The 21,890-nt window shown below is 44.5% G+C and overlaps 1 non-coding gene across 1 annotated transcript; it reads left to right on the top strand.

Annotated features, from left to right (window-relative positions):
- The first annotated feature begins 3,362 nt into the window (after positions 1 to 3,362).
- On the top strand, positions 3,363 to 3,434 carry trnad-guc (transfer RNA aspartic acid (anticodon GUC)). Its single transcript has one exon. It is a non-coding gene; the product is annotated as a tRNA-Asp (tRNA).
- The last annotated feature ends 18,456 nt before the right edge of the window (positions 3,435 to 21,890 follow it).

Genomic DNA, 21,890 nt, shown 5'->3' with positions numbered 1-21,890 from the left:
TGCTGGCATTGTTTAAATATTAACAAGATGTTTTCAGGATTCACGCGTATTCTGAACAAGCACAATAGAATATGGTAGTGAAAGGACAAGAAAATAACAGGTTTATTGGCTCTGGTCTTGTATCATCACTCTGACTACTGTCCGTAAGAAAGTGGCATTAATAAAAACGTCATTATGCACCCGATACGCATGCCAGCGTCAGTGACACACTGTCGCTGGAGGTGAAAAGCGCTCAGTGCCTACTGGCGCTGGTGTGTAACACCTGTAACATGATAAACCAGCGCTCAGTGTATAAAACCTGTAACATGATAAACCAGCGCTCAGTGTATAACACCTGTAACATGTTAAACCAGCGCTCAGTGCCGCACCGCCGCGGACCAGCAGCCAATTGCAAGCTAGCAAGCCTATACAGAAAGTGTCACATGACAAGTGTTCGTGTGGTGTTTTAACTTGCTGAAATCATCTTTTTTAGAAACTTTATTTTTTATTTTTGATGGCCCACATTGTAAGTGATATTCTGGAAGATGAGACTCCCTTTTCAAAGCGCGTAGAAACAAGCAATCAGCAGCGGCAGTGCTTCCCGGCAGCTTTTGTCGAAATTCTCTTTTTATATTTCTTTTGTGTTAACATTAGTTTATGTTTCTGCTCCCTCGATCACGTTGTGCAGTATCACCCGTATGCTCTGGCGGTTTAACGGTTTGGTCTCTGTGGCACAATCAGTTAGCATGTTCGGCTGTTAACCGAAAGGTTGGTGGTTCAAGCCCACCCACGGACGGTGCTTTTTGCATTTCTTAATCAATTTAGAAAATGGCACTGTAATTCATTGCTATTTCCTTTGGTTTAAATATGTTTGGTACAAAGGGGAGACAATTAACACTTAACAAGCTGCCGGTATGTTCTCAATTGGCACTTGTGTTCTTAAAGGCATAGCGTGCATTTAAATTAAATAGGTGCTACAATGCAAAAGCAAGTTTTGGCATTTTTGCATTGCCTGCCTCGTCAAACAAGCTCGAGCCACAGCACAGTGCTGATGCATATACAGCTCTGGAAAAAATTAAGAGACCACTGCATAATTATCAGTTTCTCTGGTTTTACTATTTATAGGTATGTGTTTGGGTAAAATGAACATTTTTGTTTTATTCTATAAACTACTGACAACATTTCTCCCAAATTCCAAATAAAAATATTGTCATTTAGAGCATTTATTTGCAGAAAATGACAACTGGTCAAAATAACAAAAAAGATGCAGTGTTGTCAGACCTCGAATAATGCAAAGAAAATAAGTTCATATTCATTTTTAAAAAACACAATACTAATGTTTTAACTTAGGAAGAGTTCAGAAATCAATACTTGGTGGAATAACCCTGATTTTCAAGCACAGCTTTCATGCGTCTTGGCATGCTCTCCACCAGTCTTTCACATTGATGTTGGATGGCTTCATGCCACTCCTGGCGCAAAAATTCAAGCAGCTCGGCTTTGTTTGATAGCTTGTGACCATCCATCTTCCTCTTGATCACATTCCAGAGGTTTTCAATGGGGTTCAGGTCTGGAGATTGGGCTGCCCATGACAGGGTCTTGATCTGGTGGTCCTCCATCCACACCTTGATTGACCTGGCTGTGTGGCATGGAGCACTGTCCTGCTGGAAAAACCAATCCTCAGAGTTGGGGAACATTGTCAGAGCAGAAGGAAGCAAGTTTTCTTCCAGGACAACCTTGTACTTGGCTTGATTCATGCGTCCTTCACAAAGACAAATCTGCCCGATTCCAGCCTTGCTGAAGCACCCCCAGATGAGTCCAATTTTCAGCTTTGCCCAACACCTGGTCGTCTAATGGTTAGACGGAGACCTGGAGAGGCCTACAAGCCACAGTGTCTCGCACCCACTGTGAAATGTGGTGGAGGATCGGTGATGATCTGGGGGTGCTTCAGCAAGGCTGGAATCGGGCAGCTTTGGCATGAATCAAGCCAAGTACAAGGTTGTCCTGGAAGAAAACTTGCTTCCTTCTGCTCTGTCACGTTAATTTCCAGCTTCCCAGCATCAGGCCATTCCTGCAACCTTCTTGTTCCTGGATTTGAACTTCTTCATTTGCCCCCTTCATCAAGGCACTTAATACAACTTTCAAAGTCCATTTCATTCAATTTGAGCTTCCAGGCACAAATAATAATGTCCTACGATTATCAACATTTCAGTCAAAGCGTCCTCCCACAACGCAATAGACAATACACTCTTAGACTGCTCCTGATCAAATCAATAGGATGGCTTGAAGTTTGCATGCAGTGGAAATTGGTATTTGAGAGTTAAGGCGTTTAAGATGATGTCGCGATGGGAATGTGAATAGAGTCAGTTATATCTGCATCACTCTGTATATATACCCCATACCCCTAGACCAACGAGCCAGCTGCCGGTTTTATCCGGCGGCCGACGCGTGATACAGTACTTCAAAAAATAAATAGAAAAAAAGGAGGCTGGGTTTCGTTGTTTTGCAAAGGATGCACTGCAATGTCCGCTCACAGGAGCAGTCCCACTACTGGTGCGACACGGGGGTTTTGACCTGCTCCGTTCCCGACCTGGGCCGGTTCACCCCTCCTTAGACGACCTGGCATTCACGAGCTCCCCCAGAAATGCTATGTCGATGCCGTGCTAAGTGCTGACTCCCGATCGGCACAGCCAGTTGCAGCACAGAGCTTCCGTGCTCAAGCGATCCGCCAGCCACAACCTGTCCCTGTAGCTGGGATTACAGACACACGCCACGGCGCCCGGCGTGAGCGAGAACGGCTAGAAGGCAATTAAAATCCCCTTGTCTGAAATGAGAGCGAGAGTACTCGGGCAGTTCTCCACTGACGTGGCAGCCTTTAATGCCGATTCCATTAAAAGCATTGCCGGGTCCTGCTGTAGCGGTTAAAAACACTGTGACCAGATGAATGAATTGAAAAAGTGTTACGTGAAACACATGTGAATCCTAGTTTTCGTGCTGCGAATTAAAAAAAAAAAAAAAGCAGCACTATAAGAATGCCAAAAAATAATGAAGGTTGCGTTGGCGAGTATTAAGCCCCCCTCCTCTGAGGTGTCAGCAGCATTCCGGAACGGGACTCTGGTCATGCTGCACTTATTTTGCTGCCAGAGACTGTATCACACGTCGGCCGCCGGTTAAAACCGACAGCTGGCTCGTTGGTCTAGGGGTATGAGTCTCGCTTTGGGTGCGAGAGGTCCCGGTTTCAAATCCCGGACGAGCCCGATTTTTATTTTTTTTTGGTTTGTACTATACTGTTTTCGATCCGTAAACCGACATTAAGCTCAGCAGGCAGTTTGACTTAGACGCTTTGCAACTAAATGCGTTGCCATATTGGCAGGTAGCGTGTGCCTTCCTCGTTAGTATAGTGGTCAGTATCCCCGCCTGTCACGCGGGAGACCGGGGTTCAATTCCCCGACGGGGAGATTTTTTTTCACTGATTGAAGGCAGGTGCGTGCTGCTGTAATTGTATACATAAAATAAAAAGAAGGTTGCATTGGCGATCAGGCGAGAATTCTACCACTGAACTACCAATGCTCGCATGACGTTTTAATTACTCCTTATTGGCTAGGTGTTACACAAGCAGACAATTCGGTTTCAATATATTCCATATTACAAGGCGTGTCACAGCAACAGCTTTGCAGACTCAACAAAGACTGCAGTCCTCGTTTAACCATTGTGCAATCAGCCCTCAGCCCACGCCTCCATTCAGAGACCAAACCAAACAATTCTTTGGAAAGACAGAGTTTTGCTCTATTAAACGCCAGGGAGCGAGAGGATGCTGCCTGAGCCGTCGGGAGCGAGTGTCAGATTGTTGTATGTTATGTGTCTAAACTGCTCTTTCTCTCATTTTTACGTCACACCTCTCAAGCCCTCATAGGCAACCAGTGAAATGTGAGGTGATGTGAATAGTCAAATACATTGCAGCATTCTGTGTGTGTGTATATATATATATATATATATATATATATATATATATATATATATATATATATAAAATGATTTCCATTACACGAGAGTAGATGTTAAAACTTCATGCTGATTTGAACTCGGCTCTCGCCAAGATAAGCACCAACTAAGACGTAGCTTTACAGTAAACTAATGTGATCCATATGCGTCTCCATCCATTTACGTTTCCTTCCATATGATGATGTAGATATCCTTCTGTCTGGTGTTAATGGCTGAAGTGTAATGCTGGCTCCAGGGATCAGCTTATTTTGCCTCCCTGGCGCATCAGCACACACAACGTCTGCGATGCTGGCTCCGGGGATCAACCAAAGTGCGGCCTCCCCAGCGCATCAGCATGACAACCGTCTGGATTGAGCTAAGTAGGGTACATCTCTGGGGTTTTCAAGTGGGCACCTTCCATCCTCAGTGTTTCGTCGACTAGCCCACGACACCTCAAGAGGGCTCGACGGTGATTCTGGCTTCCCAGCATCACCCCCCTCCGTCCCCCACTCAACTCAGCCCAGCTTACTTACCTGTCCCCAGCCAGAATCTTTCCGTCTCAACCACAGACAGTTGCTGCTCCTCTCTGCTGCTTCAGATAAGTTCTTCACTGTGCGACGCAACTCTTGGCCACTGAATCCGACGTCTCTGAGAAACCGGGTTGTAGAGTGTGCCACAAATCCTCGACAACCCACTTCCACTGGGTAAACCCGAACTCTCCATCCTCGCTGTTCCGCTTCAGTGGCTAGTTGAGCATACCGCAGTTTCTTCCTCTCATACGCCTCATCTACAGCATCCTCCCATTGCACTGTTAACTCTACCAGGTGAACAAGGCGTGCTGATCCAGACCACAAGACAATATCTGGTCGAAGGTTAGTGGTGGCAATCTCAGGTGGAAAAATAAGCCGTTGACCAACATCTGCCAGCATATTCCAGTCTCTAGCAGCTTCCAGTTGTCCTGGGCGAGGATTGGTTTTAACACCTTTTCTTGGTGGTTGCTCTCCTGGGCGGAGGAATGTTGTCTTTTGTGTGTAATGTTTTGATGGAACAGGTGGCAACTTATTGGTCATGTTACGCTTGTCTTCCAATGCTAAGGCCAAACATCGCAGCACCTGGTCATGGTGCCAAGTAAACCGTCCTTGGCTAAGAGCCACCTTACATCCTGTCAAAATGTGCCTTAATGTTGCAGGTGATGAACACAAAGGACATGAGGGATCCTCTCCTACCCAGAGGTTTAGGTTCTGTGGTGATGGGAGAACATCATATGTTGACCTGATGAGGAAACTGATCCTGCTCTGTTCCATTGACCATAGGTCTTGCCAGCCAATCTTGCGTTCCCTTTCAAGTCGAAAATAACCATCAACATGAGATATTGCCGTCAGGCAGCACCGGTAGGCTGAGCTTTTATAGCAAAGCTGCCGATAGGCCCCCACGCCAGCTGCAGTGTAAGCCCGCCCCCCTGGGAGCTTACTTAACTGCGCGCGTGGGGATGCACTTCCTCTTTTGTCTTCAGCCTTGGTACGGTAGGTAATAGATAACAGAGCGAGCTTGTTAACTGATTGTACTCGATAAGCTTTACACTTGAGAAGCTGGTTAATTACCCCTTCTCTGAGTATATTTCAGTTACTGTGTTATTTAGGATTATATATATTTCTTGTTAATATATATATTTTTCCTTTCACTTTGCTTCGGCATCGCGTCTTCGTGGTCTCCCGTCTTCCTTTTCTTTGTTATTATTATAATATATAATTTATATTATATTTATTATTTGGGTTTTTGTGTATGTATATATTGTTATATATATATTCTTTATTGTATATTGTTTGGGACGCGTGTTGCGTTGGCCTTAGGCCACGCGCATTTTTGCAGCCTCGGTCTTGCTTAGGCTAGACCGCGTGTGTGTGTGTGTGTGTGCGTGCAGCCTGCATTGCAGTCCCCCCCCCCACCGCGGCGCGTTCTACCGCCACGTGGCTGCTATTGAGTATAGCCCCACTGTTCTTACACTATACGTAGTGTCTGCTGCAGCGTCCAAACAAATTAAAAAAAAAAAAAAAAAAAAAGTTTTTTTCCCATACAGTATAAGGAAGACGTCCACCAAGTGCATTAACTGTTGCCCTTATAAGCAGCACAACACCTTGTCTTTCGAGACTCAGACACAGTACTAGAGCACATAGCGTCTCCGCTTTGCGGGTCAGCTGACGTGGATCGTCTGGTGCAGTACACGCGCTCCGGCGCTTTCGGTGTCAGCGCTTAGGCGCCTGGTGTAGCGCTTTGGCGCCTAGTGCTTGGGCTCAGTGCACGCAACGCACCTGTGCACGCACCTCGACGCTCGGTGCTCGGTGCCTCGGTGCACGCACCTCGACGCTCGGTGCTCGGTGCCTCGGTGCACGCACCTCGACGCTCGGTGCTCGGTGCACGCACCTCGACGCTCGGTGCTCGGTGCCTCGGTGCACGCACCTCGACGCTCGGTGCTCGGTGCCTCGGTGCACGCACCTCGACGCTCGGTGCTCGGTGCACGCACCTCGACGCTCGGCGCTCGGTGCCTCGGTGCACGCACCTCGACACTCAGTGCTCGGTGCCTTGGTGCACGCACCTCGACGCTCGGTGCCTCGGTGCACGCACCTCGACGCTTGGTGCTCGGTGCACGCACCTTTGGTGCACGCACCTCGACGCTCGGTGCCTTAGTGCACGCACTCGACGATTGTCTTTCAGTGCTTGGTGCACGCGCCTCAACGCACCTTAAAGCTGTTCGCTTGGTGCTCAGTGCTTAACGCTCGGCGCTCCTATTACTGGCATGGTACGCTTCGGCATACAACGTGCTGCACCATGTCATTTCACCGCTGTGTCACCTGTGGGACGAAGTTACCGGCTAATGACCCGCATGAGGACTGCGTGTCCTGACTGGGGCCGGAGCATGCGGCATCTGCTTTGGCAGACAAAGCCTTTTGCACGTTATGTGCAAGCTTTCAGACGCGCACTCTGCGTCGTAGGGTGAGGAGAGCAGTCGGGGATTGCTCCCCTTCATCTGGGTGGTCACACACCCTTTCCGCCCCGCAGCCTTCTTTGGCTTCCCCGCCAGCGAAGCTGCCTTTTTCCAGGGGTTCGCCTTCCCATTTTACCCCTGGTCAACGATCTCCTGACGTTAGGCGTAAGAGAGACCGCTCCCACAGCCTTTCTGTAAGGCGAGGCCCTTCTCCTCGCGGCGAACGCCCCCGTCAGATCTCAAGATCCCGCTCTAGATCGCCCCGAAGGAGAGGACGTTCCCGTTCTCCTCGTCGCGACAGGCGAGGTGGTGTAACTGAGCTTACTAATAAGATGTCTCAGTTTATGGACCTTATGATGGGGCAGCAATCGTTGCTCATGTCCCTGGCCACAGCTCGGGCCGCAGAGGAGCCAGTCAGACCGGCTGTCAACCAGCCGATCATCCTACCACAACCCCTGTCCGTTCCAGTTGCGCAACAGGACGCATGGGACGTGGATGCTATCTCTCGAGATGCATCAGAGGGTGAGCCTCTCCATGGAGAGGATAGTGTGGAGGCAGAGCTCACGTCCCACCACTCAGAGTCTGAGATGGAGGTAGGCGTAGATGACTCTTTATGGTCCCTAGTAGAGCGGGCGACTCGCCACCTGGGCTTAGAATGGCCTGCCACTGAAGAACCTAGGCGCTCTCTTTTTGAGTCGCCTTTGGCACAGGGCCAGCAGTCTAGGACGCTTCCGGCCTTCCCAGACTTTGTTAAGGAGGTGCAGTCCACTTGGGGGACTCCAGCCTCCGCCCCGGCAACCTTGCGTAAGGCGGCTGCCTTTACCATGCAAGGTGCGAGTGAAGCGGGTCTGGCGTCATTTCCGCCAGTTGGCGCTGCGTTCGCAGCGTTGGTGAAGTCACCAACACTCTCTGGGTTGGTGAAAGACCCCACCTGTCCTAACAAGCAGTGCAGGATCACCGAGGTGCACCTCAAGAGGGGCTATTCGGCGGCTACAGAGGCAGTTAGGCTGTCCAATCTGGCCAGCCTCCTCTCAGTTTATCAGGCTGCGCTAATAAAGGATCTCCCAGACTACCCTTCGGTGTCTCTGAGAGCAGAGTTGGGACTAGTTGCCCAGCTGCTGGTCAAGCTAGCCGAGCTTAACGCGCGGGCCCAGGGCAGGAGCATCGCGTCTCTGGTGGTGGCCAGACGACAGCTCTGGCTCTCGCAGGCGAGAGTCCAGGAGCATGACAAAGCTCCCTTGTTGGATGCCCCAATTACACCGGGGCACACATTTGGCCCAGCGGTGGAAGAGATGTTGCAAAGCTCAGCTAAGGCTAGAGAGGCATCACAGCAGTTGGCTACGATATGGCCGCGTAGGCCTTTCCAGGTCAAACGCCCACAAGAACATCAGTGGCGTAGAACACCACCACAACACCAGCCGCGTCCAGGCGGTACTAAGACCTCCCCGGCGGATACAGCAGCGCGTGGCCAAATCCCAAGGGGACGACCGCAGCGCACAGGGTGGCGACCTAGAGGAGGCGGCAGACCACGCCCTCGTGGCGCTGGCCAGGCCCCTCGTGAGCGAGCGAAGCCTAAGCAGCCCTGAGAAAACCAGGCAGCCATTAACCCAACCCTATACTGTTCCACAGCTTCTGTTTTGGCAACAATGCACCAGCGATATCTGGGTGCGCAAAACTATACTCACCGGGTACACCCTTCAGTTCCGGTTAACCCCCCCCCTTCAGGGGGGTGGTGGTAACTGTGGTGAAGGACGTGGTTCAGTCCTCAGCTCTGAATGTGGAAATACAGGAAATACAGGCATTGCTCAGGAAGCGTGCCATTCAACTAGTAGACCCTGCTCTGACCGACCAGGGGTTCTACTCCAAATTCTTCCTTGTGCCAAAGAAGGACGGCGGGCTCCGCCCTATTGTAGACCTGCGTGTACTGAACAAATACCTACGGGTGTTGTCGTTCAAGATGCTTACGCACAGGCACATTGTCCAGTCTGTCCGGCAGGGCGACTGGTTTACCACCATAGATCTGACATTCAGGTTGAGAGAAACAGTCAGCATGGAGCTCTGTCAGCGCATGCTGGGGTTGATGGCTGCCGCCTCGCAAGCCCTTCCTTTGGGCTTACTACACCAGAGACCTCTGCAGGCCTGGTTCAATGCCTTCGCGTTGCACCCACGGAGAGACAAGCACCGCAGGTTGAGGGTATCCCGAACCTGCTGGGAAGCATTACGCTGGTGGAAAGTTCATTCGAACATCCGCCAGGGCATGCGCTTGGGTCCCATCTTCCGAAGGGAAGTTATCACAACCGACGCTTCCAACCAAGGTTGGGGAGCAGTCTGGAACGGGACAGGGACCCGTGGAGTGTGGTCAGGACCCTGGAGGTCAGCCCACATCAACGCTCTGGAACTCAGAGCAGTGGACCTCGCCCTTCGGCACTTCTTGCCAGTGCTTCTAGACAAGCACGTATTAGTGCGGTCAGACAACACCACAGTAGTGGCGTATATCAATCGCCAGGGCGGATTGTGGTCCCCCGGTCTTCACCGGATGGTAACGCGGCTGTTGCTCTGGGCTCAACCGCGTTTAGCCTCTCTGCGTGCAGTTCATCTGCCGGGCAGAGTCAATTACGCAGCGGATCTCCTGTCCAGAGGAGGTCCTCTTGCGGGCGAATGGCGTCTTCACCCTCGGGTGGTAGAGCGCATCTGGGAATGGTTCGGCACAGCGCAAGTCGATCTCTTCGCTTCGCGAGAGACCACGCACTGTCCTCTATGGTTCTCGGTGAAGGACCTCGACAGCCCCCTGGGGGTGGATGCATTGGCTCACAAATGGCCGCCAGGGCTCCTGTATGCCTTTCCACCGATTCCGATGCTCCCCGCCTTCTTGGAGAAGGTCAGGGTAGAGCGAGCGACAGTGATTCTGATCGCTCCTCGGGGGCTCGGAGAATATGGTTCCCGAGTCTAGTGCAATTATTGCACGGTCGCCCGAGGGAGCTCCCTCTGCGAGCGGACCTGTTGTAATGTTTTTATTTATTTATTTAGGGTGCACGCAACCTTAATCCCATCCCGTATAATGCTGAATATATGGGTCACAAGCTGCAGATGGATCAAAACGAGAAACTGGTCATGTTTGGTGTTACACATGTACTGGCAATAGATGGGTTTAGCAGTAAAGCTGTTGCACATTCGACCATGCCAGTTAAGAACAATCGAATTATTTATGAAGAAGTGTTCAGGTAAGAATTTGAACCGTGAAGATAAGACTGTGTAGTGTTGTAATATTTTAAAGTATTTGTATTTGACGTTCTTCTGTAAATAAATATTTTTTATATATGTACAGTATTCTCAATACTGTATTTAATTATTCACTCTTCAGTATCTGAGAGTATGGTACTATAGTACATTTATATCAGATTTATAACATGGTTTTGGTGCTCTGAAAGATGACACCCCCAGCAGGAATAGATTGAAGTTACTGAGACTTCTCATCGAAATATGTTGTTTTTACCTGTTGCATAAGTCTCCACATTTTCTTTCTATAATAAACACTTTTAATAATTTTCTCATTCCAGAGCTGCTGTTCTTGAATATGGCATGTGGGATCAAGTAAGGGTTGACCATGGCAAGGAGTTTTACTTGTCCTTGTTTATGCAGGAAATGCTCTCTGGGTACAGACAGAATCAGGAAAGGCAGCCATACATCCAAACAAAATCAACAACGGTTAGTTGCTACACTGTTGCCTAGCTCAGTTTTCTAAAGTTAAATTATGACAACTGGTGTTTATTAAAACACAAACTTGTTGAATCGTAAGTTTTTAATGTATTGTGTATTTATTTTTGTTAAACCTTAACGCCTATTCACATAATTTGCATAATATTTAGCTATGGTAATTCATTGTCAGTGATGATGTTGGTGACATCACATGACCCTGATATCTTAGGCACAATGAGAAGATGCAGCCCAAATCATTTGCATAGTTATAAATCATTAAAAAAAATGAAAAAATAAACTAAACAGCATTTGAAAGCTAAACTGTCGTACAAGCATGGAATGCACATAGGATCCCAGGTAAGCTCCCAGAGTTCCAGAATGGAAGTTCAATATTTTGGTAGGACCTTGTTTATATTTCTATGGGATCGACTTGAAGCACTTCCCAGAAAAAGTCCTAAACTTTCCTTTGAAAAGGCCCTACACTGCAAGATACATTGAATAAGTTTCTCTACCTACTTTCAACCTTGATCCAGGTAAAGGAATACCAAATGCATTAGCACAAAGTGGGTGTGTACGGAAAATTGTGCAGGACTTGCTGCCACTTGCACCTGCAGCTGCAGACCTTTATCAACATGAAGTGGGATCCTCACTGACCAGGGTATCTATTTTTGCTACTGACCCTTTCCCTTCAGAAGAAGAAAAATTAAATGCAGAAAGGCAATTTGCTGACCACTATCCAGACACATCTCTTTTACTAAAAAGTGCTATTAGTCATAATTATGTAACACAAAGAAATGTCCAGTAAAGACTGTGAAATTCAAAGCAATTTTTGTATTCCAACCTCCACTCCTGCTTACTGTAACTGAATTATCAACACTGAAATAAAAATAAGCATTTCACTTTGACTACAATTTACCAGATGTTTTTATTGAAACATAATGGTTTACACAATCAACAGTTATCATAGTATAGAAATAAGCAGTCAATCAACTAGCAGAATAATATGTAATAATTGTTCACTTTTATAAAATTACATATATATACCTGCAACTGAATATATACAGTAATTTGCAATCTCAACATTGTGAAGAACATCGTTAATAAACTCTTATATACTAAAGGGCTAGCATTAACTAGTTTTGTGATTTATAAACTCTAGTAATTTTTTTAAACAACTTTACTGTGGAAGGACAAACAAAATGAAGACTACCATATCACTCTGCTTTTAGCACAGACAACACACCGCACAGACCATTAACCTTATGGGTGTTGCTCCTGTGATCCTGTGCCCGGCATTTGAGGCAGTGTGTAGAAGAATTCATCCAATTCTCTACACAGATTGTGCAGCCAATCAGGCTATTGCAGCACTCTGCAAACATTGGCTCATTCATAGGTCCTGCAAGTAATACATTTTTATTCATTAGGGTAAAGAAACAAAACATGTGCAAGTGTTATTAAATCTAACAGGTACCTTGAAACTGTTATAAAACTTTTGACTTTCAGTAATGCTTGGATGCAGGCCTCAAAAATAACTAAATAAACCACATATGAGGTTAATGTATTTCCATAGTACTGAAATTACAACTGATGACAAACAAAAACTTGTGGAAAGACTTTTTGGCCACAGACATTCATGACATGGAAAGAATAACTGTACTGAAAAACAGCAGATGGCTGTTGTCACAAACCTTTGCAAACCAAACAGGTGAATGCATCCTTAATTTGTGTCGCTTGGGATTCTGTCATTAAAATAGTGGTTTTGGTGTTGGCAAGCTGAGCGAGCTCCTTGATAGACGATGCAACACCTTTCAGATCTTGAGCTGCCAGAACCACCTCATCAATTCTTTCAACTGCATCCTGTAGGCCTTGAATATCAGCATCTTCTTTGCGACTAGATCAAGAGACATGTTAATGCAGAAAGACTTTAACATAGATGTTAAACATACGTTATTTTCACAAGATAATTGGTTTATTTTACTAATGCAAATATTACTAACAAGCCACTTTCATTAAAAAAAAATCACAAGTCAAATTTGAAATGGTTTGTCCTATTTTGTTTACAAATCAGTGTTGAAAACATTAATTAATAAATAAAATAAACAGTACATGCTGATGAATGTGAACTTAACCCTACAATGCCCATTTCTGTAGCAAATATACAATGTTTAGCCACTTCTATATTATTTTTAAAAACCAGACTCTCAATTCAAAGTTTTTCATATGCAGTACATTGTGCTTGTGGCAGGACATGAAAAAAACAAGTTTTATACAAGAAACAGAATCTAGTTGCATGACGGAAGTAGCTTCCCTCATTAAAAAATGCTTGGGCATTACAGGGTTAATTTACCCATTTAAAACAACATATTAAGAAGCCTATCAATATAGGCTGCCATACAAACATACCTAATTCTCCTCCTCTTGTTGGAATGTGTAAACTCATGGAAGTCAGATTCCAGAACAGCAAAAACCTTTCTGGAATTCTGTTTCCAGTAAATTGAACCTTTAGGGACAATATAAAGTTTATATCACTAAAAAGTGAGCATACAAAGTTTTTTTGGAGCCTCCAATTCTTGGGTGTCCATGGGTAGGTAAAAGTTTTTGCATTTATGTAGACTTGACACGTTACATTGGTCATAGCGACAGCTTAAGTCTGTGTAACTTTAGACTCTATAGACTGTTATAGAGTTGCAGAAACAAGTATTCACACCCTATGTCTTAAATTAGTTAATTCACTAGAATTCATGACTACCATTTGCTAGGATGAATCAGTGTTCAAAGAACATAGCAGAATTGCCAAATAAGTGTACTTTAACAAAAAAAATATTATTAAACTAAATACATTTGTGAATAACATTGTTGGAGATGGAGGGTGCCAATTATTATGTCTGCTACTGTAGATAGATAATATGCAATTCTTAAAGTGAAACATTTTACTACCATTGGATTGTGGGAATGTTAGTTTTGCAGAAAAATGTGTCCTTCAGTTAAAATTTTCTTGTTCTGCTCTTGTATGAATGGTCATGGAAAACTGGGTAATTAAAAAAAAAAAATTAGTATGAAATGTATTGGGATCTTAATGCACTGCGGAATTACAGAGCATTAAAAATGGAGGTGAACCATACAATTTATAACTTATTAACTTAACTACAATACATGTAACATCATTAACATGATCACATATTAATAATTAAGAAAACAATATTGTGAAGAGTACCTCTTGTCCCCTCAGAATCAAGAATTTCATTGCCTTGTACATCTGTAAGAACAAGTGGCTCTTCACTGGCAAGGGCTTCTTTCACCTTCTCTGCTACTCCCATTACTGTAGCCTCAAACTCCATGAAGCGAATCACCACTATTCTGCTGGGCTTCAGCTTTCCACCCACTGGCTCAGCAATTTGGATTGATCTACAAATAGTAATTAAAAAGAAAGAAAATTAAGTAAACTGTACTCTTCAATAAATCTTTAATAAGGTACTTGACATCCTAACATTTCAAATCTAAGCAGCCTTTCCCAAAAATATTTTCCTCATAATGGTAATTGGTTGTAGTATAGGATAAGAATTTTAAATAGGGATGCACCGAATCCATCTCAAAAGATTCGGCCGAATACCGAACCAAATACCGAATCTACAAAAACTGCCAAGAAAACTGAAGGAAACTTTAATGAAAAATAGACTGGCAGCTACTAACAAGGGACGTGCACAATCTATAGTTTTGATCTGAGAGTAGGGTTGCCAACAGGCTCCAGAATCTCAGGTCAGGTTTTGTAACTCACCTCTCTAAACTGCAATGTATTCAGTAAAGTGAATGTGAATTGTGCGAACTGTCACTAAATTCATTGAATTGTTTTACTTAATTGTTACCAAAAGCACACACCTGCCTGCGAGGATCGTTTCCATCAATCAGACCTACACAGCAGCTGATTGGCTTTCAGAGTCTCTGACTGCTGTCACAAGGTTAAATGAAAGAGTGCAAAGTTATCTAATAATGATGTTGCACTATTTTGATATATAGTTTACTGTATTAAAAAATTCAAGAAATACGATTAATCGTTGTTACGAGGCTCTCCGGATAAAATCGCCACAATTAAACAATTAAGTACATTTACTAAACTGCTCAAGCAATTCACACTCCCTTTACATACATTGCAGTTTAGAGAGGTGAGTTTAAAAAAAAAAAAAACCTGACCTGCCTTAAAGTGTCCCGAGATTCTGGAGCCTGTTGACAACCCTATCTGAGAGCTATGAGGAAAAAAATACCATGATAAGTGACCTGAATCTCCCTGTGAAATAAAACCCACGTTGATTTAAATGCACCGTGTGTGTAACACATATCAAATAGGCTACAAAATAGTTTAAAAATTATTTTAATAAAACACAGCAGTTACCAAATGGTTCAACTTGTATTGGCACATTACAATAACGTAAAATTGTATTTACTAAAGCATATTGTTCAACGTCTTGCACATCTGATATTTTTAAAGTTACTCGATTATATATATATATATATATATATATATATATATATATATATATATATATATTGTGTGTGTGTAAAACAGGTTATTACTAACAATATTGACAACTGACACAGCATTGTAAATGTAAAATTTGGCTAGATTGGCTTAATTATATTATTTTGTATTATTTGATAATTAATTAGCTAACTGTTATTTCTCCCCAATTTATGTACTAAGGATTACACTCACCCCTAAAATCTAGTGAAAGGAAACAACAGACAAACCTTTGAAAAGATCTGATGGTGGTTGACATGCTTGCACGTGGGGTACAATCTGACCAAGGGAGCCAGCAGCAGCAGTAGGTGCAGCACGCATAAAGGCAAAACGGGGACTTGAGGAGCTAAGGGGGACGGGTTCCGCTGTGCTGTCTCCATTAACCTCATAGTGACTCTGATGCCTGAGGTCTATGAAGTTAAAACATCCATTTGCACCGGGGAATACTGCAATATTCACATCATCCGTGAGAGATAAATTGTGAGGGTTGATCTAGAAAAGATAAAACCGTGGTTTGTCATCACTATTGTTATCGGGGAGAGACATTATTTATAGTGCATAGATTTACAAATAGACCTACCGTAGGAAATTAACATAAAAGCAAAACGTGCCAGTAATGCGGCAGTAAATCAGATAAAAATTGCATGCGTTTTATTTTATTAAAGTGCACTTTAATATAAAATTGTAATTGTATTTTCATTAGTTATCAATCATATATATTTCATATTCATGTGGTATTTAATTATGAAGTAAAAGTATCACATTCATAGGAATCGACGGCTCCTGCTGGTGTATCCATATATATCTCCAAACCTGACCTTCACCCAAATCCTATTTTTTTAATGCCTTTATTGAAATAATCGGATATAACAATGTATTATACAACAAGAGAATGTATCTAACATAATATACATACCTCAATAAATGCACCCCCCCCAAAACAAACAAACAACAAACAAACAAACAAAAAAAAACATTTGGTCTATTACCAGGGGTATTATAGAACAATTCTACAAATAAACTGAATTAATTAAAAAGAGCACAAGTTTTGATTTTATTTTATTTTTTATTTTTATATTTGTTGCTTTTCTATTTTTAATCATTTTGATGGTGTGGATATCTCTCCATCTCTATCCAAAACAGCTAACAATTTGGTTTGCCTTCCGACCATTTCATTCGATGTATGTATGTGACCATTATTAATAACAATTCAATTATATATATATATATTATTTGAATGTTATTTTTTTTAACCAAATCCTAATTGAAACGGTATACTGCACCTGGAAAATACGACCAATTTTCTCCGATGTCATATCCTCTTCTCTTACCGTTACTCTTTTATTACCTTTAAAAAGAACAAAGGTGTCCATTGTCCACAATTTACACCAGTATTACGCAGGCTTCTTGGTACAACAGTATTAACCGGGCTTTGTATTTCCGGGACAAGGCTAGCACGCGGGAATTCACAGCTGTTTAGACAAGTTGCAACATAGACATTTGAAAATTTGGGCTGTTATTTGATTTCTAATACTTCGTTACAAAAAGGAATATGAAAAATGGGAAAACAAGCCTAAATCAGTTTTTGTACTTTAAACTCAGAAATTGGAAAATGAAAAAACGGTTCGAATTTTGTTTTTATGAAAAACCGAAATAGAAAAACGAGTCATTTTCTTTTTTTCCGATTTCCGATTTAGAATGCAAAAACGATTGGCCGGAATGTACACGGACCCATTAAAATCCTGTTTTTAACATTTAGTTTTTCAAAGTCAGCATAACGCTATACAACACAGTCCGTTTAATGACCGTATACAAGTTTTAAATGTTTACAAAACTCGACAATGTTGCCGAATTTGTCATTCAAACTTGTTTTATTTTAATCACTTTTGTCTGCTTGCTACTTTTTTCAGCGAACACATTTAAATGACCCTTGTTTGTTACATTTTAAAAGATTGATTTAAACGTTACAATGTAAATGTTGACTCAGTAGCTACCATTAAATATTTAAACCTAGGTGACTTTCTTTGATGCGCTATTAATTTTAAGCAACTTGCAAATTTTTTATATAGGTATATAAATGTCAATTGCTGTGGATAAACGCATCAGCCAAATAAATTACTATAACATGTAGTTTTCTAGCTTGCTATTTATTATTTTTTTATACATTTATAATATAAACATGTATTCATTTCAACATTTATTTAAAAATATTTATATCTAAATGTATTTATTCCTCTATGCATTTATTTAAATCATTTATTTATTTCTACCAAATAATTCATTTATTTTTAATTAAACGAGGAACTACAATTTATCACAGATTTAGACAAGGAAGCTACATGCCACTCTTGTGTGCAATTCCATTCTATGGTATCTACCCTAACAAACAGGAAACTAGAAATTTTCACAGGAAATCGAAGCTGGTCAGGTTTGGATGTAAGCTTAAAAAATGAATGCATTTCAACAATTGCACAATGGTGCAGCGGGCTAAGGTCGTGTGCTCTTCAAGAACGTCATGTTGTAAGTTCAAACCACGGTATTTTATTTTATTCCTGTGATATGTGCTGTTTTAAAACATAAATAACTTGTTTAATATAAATGGTGTTCATATCAAACTGCTAACACAGACATATAAAAAATACATACATTAATGAATGTTTAAATAATTAAAAGTACAAATACATGAATAAATAGCAAAGTACAAACATAAATGTAACCTTCAAAAAATTCGCCACTTGCGTTCTAATAATATCCCTTCCACAAATGTGCATCTGTAGCTGTTAAATAAAACGAAAATACTATATATATATATATATATATATATATATATATATATATATATATATATATATATATATATATATATTATTATTATTATTATTATTATTATTATTATTATTATTTATTTCTTAGCAGACGCCCTTATCCAGGGCGACTTACAATTGCAAGCAAATACAAATACATTCAAGTGTTACAATATAAGTCATACAATAAGAACAAGAAATACAATAATTCTCAAGTGTGACAAACCACAATTCAATAATACAGCAGATAATAGTGAAAGTTACATCAGGATATGATTAAATAGTGATAGTTACATCAGGATATGATTAAGTACAAAATACTACAGATTAAACACTTGGCAGATTACAATATTCTGAGGTACAGGATTAAATGCAGTAAAATAGGGGGCAGATAAGAGCAAAATAAAGCATATTTAAATGAAGGGTGATAGTGTCCCAGGATACAACAGAGGAGTTCTACAGGTGCTGTTTGAAGAGGTGAGTCTTAAGGAGGCGCCGGAATGTGGTCAGGGACTGGGCAGTCCTGACATCTGTAGGAAGGTCGTTCCACCACTGCGGAGCAAGGGTGGAGAAGGAGCGGGCTCGGGAGGCAGGGGAGCGTAGCGGAGGTAGAGCCAGTCTTCTAGTGCAGGCGGAGCGGAGAGGTCGAGTGTGGGTGTAGGGAGAGATGAGGGTCTGGAGGTAGCTGGGTGCAGTCTGATCAAGGCATCTGTAGGCTAGTACAAGAGTCTTGAACTGGATGCGAGCGGTGATCGGGAGCCAGTGGAGCGAGCGGAGTAGTGGAGTAGCGTGGGCGAAGCGAGGTAGAGAGAACACCAGGCGAGCAGCAGAGTTCTGGATGAGCTGGAGCGGACGGGTGGCGGACGCAGGGAGGCCAGCCAGGAGGGAGTTGCAGTAGTCTAGGCGGGAGAGTACCAGGGCCTAGACCAGGAGCTGGGTAGCATAGTTGGTGAGGAAGGGTCGGATTCTTCGGATGTTGCTCAGGAAGAATCTGCAAGTGCGTGCCAGAGTGGAGATGTGCTGGGAATAAGAGAGGCAGGGGTCCAGGGTGACTCCAAGGTTCTTAGCTGAGGAAGAGGGAGAGAGTGTGGTAGATTCCAGAGGAACAGAGATAGAGAGATCAGAGGAGGGGGAGGAGGAGGGAAAGAAAAGGAGGTCAGATTTAGAGAGGTTGAGTTTGAGGTGATGCGAGTGCATCCAGGAGGAAATAGCAGACAGACAGGTAGAGATACGGGAGGAGATGGTGGAGTCAGAGGTGGGGATGGAGAGGAAAATCTGAGCATCATCAGCATAGAAATGGTATGAGAAACCATAGGATGCGATGAGGGGGCCCAGGGAGCGGGTGTAGAGAGAGAACAGGAGAGGACCCAAGACTGACCCTTGGGGGACTCCAGTTAAGAGAGGGTGAGGTGTGGAGGTTGCTCCACGCCAGGTTACCTGGTAAGTGCGGTTGGAGAGGTAGGAGGAGAACCAGGCCAGAGCAGTGCCAGAGATCCCCAGGTCAGCAAGAGATGATAGTAGAATAGAGTGATCAACAGTGTCAAAGGCAGCAGAGAGGTCGAGGAGAATTAGGACAGAGGAGAGAGAGGCAGCTCGGGCACACTTAAGTGAGTTGGTGACAGACAGAAGGGCGGTTTCAGTGGAGTGAGCAGAGCGGAAGCCAGATTGGAGAGGGTCAAGCAGAGAGTGGTTGGACAAGAAAGCAGAGAGCTGGCGGTGTACAGTCCGCTCGAGGGTTTTGGAGAGGAAGGGTAGGAGGGAGACAGGACGGTAGCTCTGGAGGGAGGTGGGGTCGAGGGTAGGTTTTTTGAGGAGGGGAGTGATAGAGGCTTTTTTGAAGGCAGAGGGGAAGATGCCGGGAGGAGCAGGGAGGAGAGGTCAGAGTCTGAGAGGGGCAAGAAGGTGGAGAGGGAGGGCGAGTTAGTAGGGGATGTAGTGGGTGTAGGGGTTGGAGCAGGAGGGGGTGCGGGGGAGGGAGAGGTGTTAAAGAGTTTGCGGATATCTGAGATTTCAGAAGAGAAGAAGGAGGCAAAGTTGTCAGGGGAGATAGAGGAGGGAGGAGGAGGGGGAGGGTTTAGGAGGGAGGAGAAGGTAGAGAATAGTTTACGTGGGTTGTTAGTGGAGGCTTGGATTACAGATTGGAAATAAGCACATTTAGCAGAGGAGAGAGTAGAGGAGAAGGAGGAGAGAAGAGTGCGGTAAAGGTCTAGGGCAGCAGGGAGTTTGGTTCTCTTCCATTTCTTTTCAGCAGATCGCAGTGTGATTCTTGCCGAGCGGAGCACAGAGGAGAGCCAGGGATGGGGAGGGGAGGGGCGAGCAGGACGGGAGGTGAGGGGACAGAGGGAGTCGAGGGAGGAGGTGAGTGAGGAGAAGAGGGTGGAGGTAGCAGAGTCTACGGAGAGTTGTGAAAAGGAGTCGATAGGAGGGAGGTGAGAGAGAGCAGAGGAGGCAAGGACAGAGGGGGAGAGAGAGCAGAGGTTACGGCGAGAGGTGACAGTGGGGGTAGGAGGAGCAGGGAGAGGGGGGAGAGACAGAGAAAAAGAGATGAAATAGTGATCAGAGAGGTCCAGGGGGGTGACAGAGAGGTTGGAGGGGCAGCAGGCCCTGGAGAAGGTGAGGTCCAGTTGACGGCCAGCTTTGTGGGTAGGAGGGGACGGAGAGAGACAGAAGTCGAAGGAGTGAAGGAGAGGGAGGAATCCAGCAGAGTGGCTGGGGTTGGAGAGATGGATGTTGAAGTTATGGGCTTGGCCCCTGAGCGGGAGCGCCTGTCAGCCTTAGGGCTTTCGACTGCAGTTATATCGACCATCCAGAGTGCGAGAGTGCCCTCTACTAGGTCGCAGTATGCGTATAAGTGGCAGTTGTTTCAGAGTTGGTGTCTGGCTGAGAGCCACGACCCAGTCTCCTGTCCTATGGCAGTAATATTGCAGTTTCTGCAGAAACTGCTGGATGAAGGGAAATCTCCTTCTACACTTAAAGTGTATTTAGCCGCCATTTCGGCTTGTCATGTACGCATTGACGGTTTATCACCTGGTTGCCATTTTTTGGCATCTCAGTTTCTGAAAGGCGCAAGACGCTTGCGGCCTCCAAGAACGACCAGTTTACCGTCGTGGAGCCTTGATGTGGTGCTAGAAGCCCTTACCAAGGCACCGTTTGAGCCTCTCCACAGCGTGGATATGAAGCTCATATCTATTAAGACTGCATTTTTGCTGGCTGTGGTATCAGCAAAACGCGTGAGCGAGTTACATGCACTTTCAGTGCATCCTTCTTGTACTCGTTTTGCAGGAGACGGTTCTAAGGTCTCCATGCGCCCTAATCCGGCCTTTTTACCAAAGGTTATATCCCCGTTCCACATGAACCAGTCAGTCGAGTTGATGGCGTTCCATCCTCCTCCTTTTTCTTCCCCAGAGGAAGAGCGGTTACACATGCTCTGCCCCGTGAGGGCATTGAGGTGTTATATTGACCGTACAAAGACTGTGAGGCAGACAGAACAGTTGTTCATATGCCATGGTTCTAGATCTTTGGGTCAGCCGCTGTCTAAACAGCGCCTTTCCCACTGGATAGTGGATGCTATTAAATTAGCGTATGAATCTGCAGGCCTTCCACCACCAGGGCAGTTGAAGGCGCATTCTACCAGGGGTATGGCGACATCCGGGGCCCTCTTTCGAGGGGTGCCGGTGTCTGATATTTGCGCGGCAGCCAGTTGGGCTACGCTGCATACTTTCATGAGGTTTTACAGGTTAAATGTACTGGATTCCTCTGCTCCACTGTTTGGAGCATCTGTTTTACACTCTACGACGCCTCAGGATGCGGACGTATAGAGTGGTAGATAGCATGGTGTTGACTGTTCCACCTTTAAGACAGGTGTCATTACGAGCATAGATGCTGAGGCGCAGCTCCGCATATGCCTAGATGTACTGCCTACGCAGTTGCGTTATGA

Source organism: Acipenser ruthenus, chromosome 55 (assembly GCF_902713425.1).
Source record: "Acipenser ruthenus chromosome 55, fAciRut3.2 maternal haplotype, whole genome shotgun sequence".
In the NCBI taxonomy this organism is placed as follows: Eukaryota; Metazoa; Chordata; class Actinopteri; order Acipenseriformes; family Acipenseridae; genus Acipenser; species Acipenser ruthenus.
This window is presented reverse-complemented; position numbering and strand designations above follow the sequence as displayed.